Here is a 9,150-nt window from a genome sequence, read left to right on the forward strand (position 1 = left end):
ATCATTGCAGATTCATTTTTTTAATGTTTTTGGACAATAAGAACTTTGGATGATTAACATCCCCAGCCCCAGAGTTCACCTGCAATCTGAAACAAGATCATTGAACTCCTCTTCCATTAAGTTCCCTTTAAGAAAATGTTCATTTGCCTGGCTGCATGTTGTAAACAGAAAGTTTTAACAGCAGGTGGGTGGTGCTGCTGTGCTGTCAGCCAGAGCCGAGTGCCTGAGATGACAAAATTATCAATAGCTGCTCCCAGTGACATCATACACAGCCAAGATTTTTAAAAAAATGATTGAAACTAAATGTTTAGAACAATCTAAAGCCTGCGCTTATGGATCACAGCCTTTGGCTCACTATTGAAAACTTAGGCTATGTTTATTGTGAGGACATTATTGACAATAAGCATAGAAAATGTGGATTAGATACTCTCTGCAAAGGCTGAAGTCAGCAAGTAGTCTGCAAATTACTAGCTTTATCCAGCCTGCAGGAGATGGGAGATGACTGTTGAATTGTTGGTAGCAACATAGCCACAATTGTACTGCAAGCTTAAAAATAGTTGCAGCTCAAACTCCAGAATACATTGTATATAACTCTAAAGGCTTCTGTTATGATATATAACAACTGGCCAGGGGGCGGGGGGGGGGGACACTATTCTTCTTTACTCCTCTGAGCCTATTATTTTCTTCATGTCATTTTGAAAGTAATTATGTTAAAATTGTATGTATCTGGACCAACATCTCACAGAATTGCACATGTATTCCAGCAAAATAAGAGCAGCATGTAGCAGCATTAGGAATAATGCAAATGGAGTGATAGTCCTGTGTAAAAAAAAAAAAAAAAAAAAGACTAAATGCACCCCAATTTTCATGCAGCTCACGGAGTTGGCCGTGAAAACCTTGAATAAAACAGCTCTGTGTTAGCTCAGATGCACACCCCTTTCAGTGGACAAGAGGGGTAACTGAGAACCTTCATGGGAGAAGAGCTCTTGGTTGCATTCACTGGGATTTGTACATTAAAAGAAAGAGCCCTGAAAACAAAGACGAGAGGGGAAGGCGTGCAGAGATTGTCGGCAGGGGAATCTGATAATGAAAACCTACTGAGAGCGTAGACAGCAGGGGAGTCAGATGATAAAAAACCTGTTGAGAGAAAACAGCAAGACATCAGGGGAATCAAATAACACTGAAGTCAGTTTCTGAGGGAGGGAGAAAGAGACAGAGAGAGAGGACCACACCTTGCATGTGGACAACACTCAACATGAGTGTCTGACCCCTGGTTGGCCTGTGGACACGTCTCATACGGAGAAACCATCTGGCTTTTTAATACTCACATCAGGCGAATAAGAGATTTTTAAATGATTTGAATGTGAGATATGCCACAAGCTATTTAATGGTTCTGTCACTTTTATTGTCTGAAGCTGATGTCTGTAGCGGAACAAGGCGATGTCAGTTTTTGTTTACTTCTTCTCGTCTTTTAGTGTTGAAAAATCATTTCACAATCTTTAGCTTAGAAAAAAACCCCAGAATGAGCCATTTCTGTTTTGTTAGGGAAAGATTAGTTGTTGCTGTATCTCAAAGGTTTGATAAAAATCATTTGGCGGTCCTGTGTGTGACTGAGCCACAATGGGGAATGTGGGAAAAGCAATTTGTTTCATTTCAAAGAGAAACGTCCTTTACATCGTAGCCGCCTGAGCTGTGGTTTCATGGAAACGCGTGCAAAATGACATCAGGACCAAAAGACTTTAGGATTTTTGTCACCATTAAGCCTTGGGTAATGACTTTGTTAATGGATTCTCAGAAATTTGTCGTTCGAGGAGAAGTTTATTTGCAACTCCAAAACTGTGAGCTTATGACTCTCTGCAGAAAAAAAGGGGTTGGATTAGTAAGTTAAGGAGTTTAATTTTCTTGCAAGCCTATTCACAAAGTAGAAGCTTGATAGATGGATCAAGAATGTCAGTCTTGTTGGTGCACTAAGGTCGATAGGGAGCAAAGCCTGATTTACAAAGTGCCAGTTAAGGTTTTGAATATCCTAACAGATAAGGGCTCCAGAAGATGTAAGAGCCTGGTGAAGTCAAGCATTGAGCCGGTTGCCTCGCGAACACCAAACCTACTTTTTATTTTATGTGATAAATGCTTTGAGGCAAGTTCACTTGTGCCTCGGGATTTTATGCCACACATACATCATTACTGGAATATATACAACTGCAGAAAAAATAATAAAAATAATCCTACACTTGTATGTTGTTGACGCTCAGTTAGAAAACAGAAGCAAATTGCAGAAAATTGGTTTAAAAACCTTTTATAAAAAAGATATTTGTCTTATTGCCACATGATGAGAGTTACTACAGCATGACATGTCATAGACCCTGATCGTTATGAAAGAGGATGTCTATATATCCGTGTGGTGGAACCTCTGTTTTTAGTAAACCGTAAACCACAGCTAAATACAAGTATGACCCAAAACCTAAAGAACAGAAAAAAATCAGTAGAAACTATTGTGAAGAGCTGCCAATCTTCCTAGACACCATCTGTGCCTAATCTGGGAATATTTACAATTTATGACTCAGTTGCAGGGCTGGCCAAAAGATTGGCCATGACTAAATATCATAACACACTTGACATTGTATGTTAGACCTTTGGCTGACTTGTAGCAGCCACATTCAGACTGTTAGCAGAATCAGTCAAAGCTGAATGAGGCCAAATGGGCCACAGAATGACAATGAAGATTGTAAGTTTCTTCACAGGTATCTAATGAAGGAACTGTGTATATTTGTGGAACTTGTAGAAAACCAAAAAAAGTAGCAGTTGCCACTCTAGGTCTAGATGATTAAAAGTGCCTTCGTCTGACAACACACTCAAAAGAGCTGACAGCCTTTCCATAGATGCTGTTTTGCACAGATATGAATGCAGGTGTGCTTTGGTTGGTTTGTCTTGGGAACACAATGATTGAAAAACCATTGGTGGATCCTAGAATAGCATTTTGGTGGTCTGGGTTTCGATCACTGAATATAGTGCATGTTATGAGAGTAGTACGGGATTTTTACCTCAGAGTACAACTGCTATGTTATGTCCAGTGTTACACTAGTAGTTAGTTACGTTGTATTCTATGTCTCTTTCCCATTTTCACATATAATAGGTTGTCTTTGGAGCTTATGGTTCCAGTCTGACAGCCACAGGTCAGAGGCCAACATCCTCCAGTTCCTGTGGATTCCTTTCACTCAACTATCATTTACTAAAGTCAGCGTGCACTTTTTGTGTAACGCTTTAAATAGACTAAAACAAGTAGACTCCAGGTGAAGATTCTTTATTTCTCTTTATTACCAGCTGGTTGTGTTTTCATCAGAATCATCTGAATCTCTTTATCTCTCTCTTTGTCTGTCTCTGTCTTGTGCGCGTACATGCGTGCGTGTGCGCATGTGCGTGTGTTTTCCACTTACTGGAACAGCAACTACCACAAAGGTGGTTTTGTGTGCTTTGGAAGAAATTTATATGTCTGAAGATGGATGTGACTCATGAGTACTTCACACAGTAAATGGGACTGAAATCAGAGGGACAAGAGACTATTAGCCCCATGCTTCATGCCCCTACCCAACTTTCTTTTGAACTTTTACTGCAACTCTCCGTATGCAGAAGTAATCGCAGTAGCATCAAAATAATTGTTATCACCATCTGAGTGCATGCACATTTATTTTTTCTGCCATCATGGCAAAATATGGTCATGGAGACACATAATGTGATTGGAACAAGCACAAAGGCAGTTTTGACTATTTTGGCAGGTGTTTATGTGTGTGTAGACAGATTTTGTCACATCCTTGCAACCTGCAGTTACAAAACTTGACAGCTGACATCAAAATGAAGGCTCATCAGCTTCACAGCTGGTGTCATCCCCTCGCAAGATGGTTTCTGGCTCATTTAGTTTTAGTTTGTTATTTTTCTGTTAGCACAGCCTAAAAGCCAAATTGCAGAAATGAATGCTTTGAGGACTCAAATCACTCTCGTTGGGAGTTTCTTTTTTGACTTGAAGGAGGAAATCACATTTTCATGTTGAAGCTATGTTTGTCAGGAAACAGCTGGATAATATAAAATATTTTAGTGACAAATGTGGGCATAACATTGCATTATCTTTCCTTTGCTAAAGTGATAAGCTAGTTATATCATATATACTGATATGCTTGTAATATGAATGAATTTAACAGGACATATCAGCAAGAATAATTTAAGACAGTTGTTTTAAAACGGTGAAAAATGTAAAGTGTGACTAAGGTGAATAATACAAAAGTTTACATGTTCACATGCACCACGTCAATGTGGTGCCTTTTTTTCTTTTAATAAATGATTTAAAAAAAAAACATTAAATTGAAGGAAAACATTTGTTTAACAACTATGATTTTTATCAAGTTCGCCATCTTAATTTATCTTGTCACCATGACTGAGTAAATGTGTGAATTTAATGGGTAAGTTTAGAGTTTCTGTTGGTTATATGACCTGTTCTTGATGTTCTTTTTTCTCTCAGTCACATCAGTTCTCCCTGTCAAAATAACACCACTCTTGTCTACATATGCTTATTGATTACAATATTACTTACTGTTCTTTATATTTATTGTAGTCTTTGCTGGAACTTTCAGACCATCTATTGTCCCTCCGCCATCTCATTTGGCTCATCCTTAGTTTCCATCATTCTTCTTATTCTGCATCACCACCGCAACATCTGAGCTCCAGGGTTCCAGTCTCTGTCGCTTACTTTGATTTGTAACTCAAATCTATGATGTTGCTTCATTTACGAGCTTAGCTGCTTAAAGTTCATTTCCTCATGCTTTTGCGATAAAGTTTTATTACGCATAACTAATAAAATCTGTATTAAACTAGTACAGCTGAAAATGGCTTTAAAGACCTGAACTGAATTGAACTGAAGGACTGCAGCAAAACCTAGTATAAGATAAATAAGAATTATTTTGAATTATTTTGAATTTAAAACTCAAATAAAAAATCCTAAATAATCAGAATGTATCCTAACATTATGTTACATGCATGTGTGTGCCAAATGTTATGGTTACATTAAGCTGCTTGGTTGACATGCTGGACATTGTTTGTGGGAGCTGTGATGTCAACACAACCTCAAAACTATTAATGTTGACACTTAAGGCTTGCTGCAGTCTTTGTTTAATTGAAAAAAAAGACAGCGTTAGCATCAATGCTAGTATATGAAGAAAATGAAATCGATGAAATGGCAGTGATTCCAGAGTTTCAGAGTTTATTGTAGAACATCTCATCCTGTTAGGATGCCTGGGTCGTTGACCCAGGGTTTTTGAGTTTATTATTATTTATAAATTCTAGTCTTTGGTTTCTTTGTTAGAGTTCTGTCTTTTGGTTTATGTCTCTGTCTTCTCTAGTCGCTCTGTCTCCCCTGTCAGCTGTATTCCCTTGTCTAGTTCGCGTCTCTGTGTATCCTTAGTTGCTATATCCCCGTGTCCAGTCAGTGTTTGTGTCTGCCCTGGTCCCACGTCTCTGTTCCCTCTGTAGTGCCTGCATGTGAGTCTGTGTCTTTTGTTCAGTCTGTGTTTTGTGTTTCCTGTTTTACTTTGAAGGTCTCTGTCTCATCTCAGTGTGTTCAGTTTACGCTTCCTTGTCTCGTCATTTCTGATTTGCCCCAGCTGTGTTTCCCTCCTGTTACCCATTCCCTGATTGCTCCCTCTGTGTATTTAAGCCTTGTGTTTCTTTGTGTCTGTGTTGCGATCTACCGTTTACTTAGCTGTGTGTTCTGTCAGTCCTCCGGTTTAAGTTGATTTTGAGTTCTATATTAAAGCTGTTTTGAGTTCACGACTGTCTCCGGAGTCTGCACCTTGGGTCCTATTCCTGTCTGCACACAGCCACACATAACAGAAGATCGCGACCAGAACATGGACCCTGCAGACTCTTTTTCCTCGGAGTTCAACGGCGAGATGATGCGGATGGTGAGTCTGCTCGACCGCATTGCCCAGTCACAGGATTTACGAACTATGGCAGTCGGGCTAAGTGCGGTAGATGCCATCATTCGCCATAACCCTCAGCTTTCTCAGTTTGCTAAGGACACTAAGTTGGACGGCACCATTACTGCCTGGAGAGAGCAAGTCAAGGCTGGTGAGCTTGCTCTCTCACTCACTACATCTTCCCCACCGCTGCCCCAGGACAATACACACTCTCCTCCTGTCTCAACATTGCCACGGACTTCCTCTCCCTCCCCACACCAGCCGGGTTCTCGTTCGCCTGCGTTTTTCCTGGCAGCTATGTGGTCGGATGATGAAGAGGTCTCCGTTTCTCCGCCAGTTTCAGTTCCCTCATTCAGAAGGAAACGACGCCACCGTCGCTCCTCTCCTCAATTTTCTGTCCTGCCACCTGTTGTTCCCGCTGGGGGTTCTGGAGAACCGCTTCAGCCGTCTGTTCCCGCTGGGGGTTCTGGAGAACCGCTTCAGCCGTCTGTTCCCGCTGGGGGGTCCGAGGAACCGCTTCAGCCGTCTGTTCCCGCTGGGGGGTCCGAGGAACCGCTTCAGCCGTCTGTTCCCGCTGGGGGGTCCGAGGAACCGCTTCAGCCGTCTGTTCCCGCTGGAGGGTCCGAGGAGCCCGTCCAGCCTCCTGCCTCGTCAGCTGGGGGGCCCGTGCAGCCACCTGTCTCCGCTGGAGGGTCCGAGGGGCCCGTGCAGCCTCCTGCCTCGTCAGCGGGAGGGCCCGAGGAGCCCGTTCAGCCTCCTGCCTCGTCAGCGGGAGGGCCCGAGGAGCCCGTTCAGCCTCCTGCCTCGTCAGCGGGAGGGCCCGAGGAGCCCGTTCAGCCTCCTGCCTCGTCAGCGGGAGGGCCCGAGGAGCCCGTTCAGCCTCCTGCCTCGTCAGCGGGAGGGCCCGAGGAGCCCGTTCAGCCTCCTGCCTCGTCAGCGGGAGGGCCCGAGGAGCCCGTTCAGCCTCCTGTCTTCGCTGGAGGGTCTGAGGGGCCCGTTCAGCCTCTTGCCTCATCAGCTGGGGGTCCGGGAGGACCCAGCCAGCACATCCTAGTGTCTGCTGACGGTTCTGGCGAGACCATTCAGCCACCACCGGCTCCACCGCCTGCAACCTCAACATCCACGCCGCCTGCAGCATCTGCTTCCGCCTCGCCTGGTCCAGCCTCTGAGTGTTCAGCTGCGCCTGGTCCAGCCTCCGGGTCTTCAGCTGCGCCTGGTCCAGCCTCCGGGTCTTCAGCTGCGCCTGGTCCTGCCTCGCTCCGTCTAGCTTTGTTTGCGCCTGAGGTCCCCATGCTGTCTGGTCCTGCACGTCCCGTCAGGCCTGTCCGGCCTGCTCGTCCTGTCCGGCCTGCTCGTCCTGTTCGGCCGCTTTCCAGGCAGATGACTGGACGTCATTGCTGTCATGGACGGCCTCCTGACCTGCTCGGTCGCCGCCGGTGCCTCCCGCCCGGCCGGCCTCCTGACCTGCTCGGTCGCCGCCGGTGCCTCCCGCCCGGCCGGCCTCCTGACCTGCTCGGTCGCCGCCGGTGCCTCCCGCCCGGCCGGCCTCCTGATCTGCTCCGTCGTCGCCGGTGCCTCCCGCCTGCCCGGCCCCCTGAACTGTTTTCTGGGCTCTTGGGCCGTCAGCCTCTGGGCCGGCCCCCTGACCTTTGTGTGAACTGTTTTTCCTGGCCGCCTGCGCCTGTCGTTAGCCTGTGTTTTGTTATGTTGCTTTCCGGGCTCCGGTGTTTGCATTATTTTTTTATTTTTTTATTTTTTGGCTCCTTGTTTGGTTTGTTTCGAGCCCTCCATCCTGTTTCCCCCACCGCCCACCCTGGTTGGGTTGGTTTTTTTTTTTTTTTTTTTTGTTTTGGTGTTTCGGTTTGGGCTGTCTGGGAGCCAGCCCTTTGGGGGGGGGTACTGTTAGGATGCCTGGGTCGTTGACCCAGGGTTTTTGAGTTTATTATTATTTATAAATTCTAGTCTTTGGTTTCTTTGTTAGAGTTCTGTCTTTTGGTTTATGTCTCTGTCTTCTCTAGTCGCTCTGTCTCCCCTGTCAGTTATATCCCCTTGTCTAGTTCGCGTCTCTGTGTATCCTTAGTTGCTATATCCCCGTGTCCAGTCAGTGTCTGTGTCTGCCCTGGTCCCACGTCTCTGTTCCCTCTGTAGTGCCTGCATGTGAGTCTGTGTTTTGTGTTTCCTGTTTTACTTTGAAGGTCTCTGTCTCATCTCAGTGTGTTCAGTTTACGCTTCCTTGTCTCGTCAGTTCTGATTTGCCCCAGCTGTGTTTCCCTCCTGTTACCCATTCCCTGATTGCTCCCTCTGTGTATTTAAGCCCTGTGTTTAGTTCTCATGTTTGTCAAACTACACAGCAATTCTCTTAAAAGAAGAAATTAAATTGAATTTGCAGGTGTATCTGTTAATTGCTGCCCCTGCAGTAAAACGACTTCACTCTCACTTTGCCAAATGAACCAAATTAAACGAGTAAAAGACTCCTAGATTAAATAAAGTATTCCCACCATTTATCTCATTTAACACTTAATCAGCAACTGACCCAGCAAACATGTCCATGCAGGCCCACAGCAGATAGGTGTGGGTGAACTGTGGGGCTGTATGAGGCGGGCAATCTATCCCATATATGCTCAAGTAGATGTGCCTCCACAGGGGCCGCATCAGTTTTATTCTTTGGGACTCCTATATAGAAAACCCACAAAGGATGGGTATCTGTTGTAAAAAAAAAATAATAATAAAAAATAGCTAAATCAAATAGGTGGTGGTACCTACTATGGTAACCCCTTGCAAGTAAGGGAGCAGCTAAAAGTACTTCTTTTTTCTTTTCTACCATGGGCTCACTGAGGGCTATCTGCTTCTACCCACAGTGTCCCCGTGCAGACCCCAAGGGGGCATGTTAGCTTGGGACTTCTTAGAGCTCAAAACATGCTGAACTGAGCAGAGTGGCAAATGGAAATATGGGGAGCAACAAAGTTTGACTGAGTGATATAATGATGGTTTTGATCTGTGTGATTTGGGAATACTTTTGATTGATAGTGAGAAAGCTGACTATTCATGAAGTGTAAATGCTTGAGAAAATCCTTACTTAGAATTTATTAGGCTATTAGAAATTCCTTGTAATTCGCTGAATTAATATGAATAACAAACAGGTTTTAATTTTGCTACGGTATCCTGATTGATCTCAGATATGTCAGTA

This window comes from Perissodus microlepis, chromosome 18 (assembly GCF_051167445.1).
Source record: "Perissodus microlepis isolate ML-2025 ecotype Zambia chromosome 18, ASM5116744v1, whole genome shotgun sequence".
Classification (NCBI taxonomy): Eukaryota; Metazoa; Chordata; class Actinopteri; order Cichliformes; family Cichlidae; genus Perissodus; species Perissodus microlepis.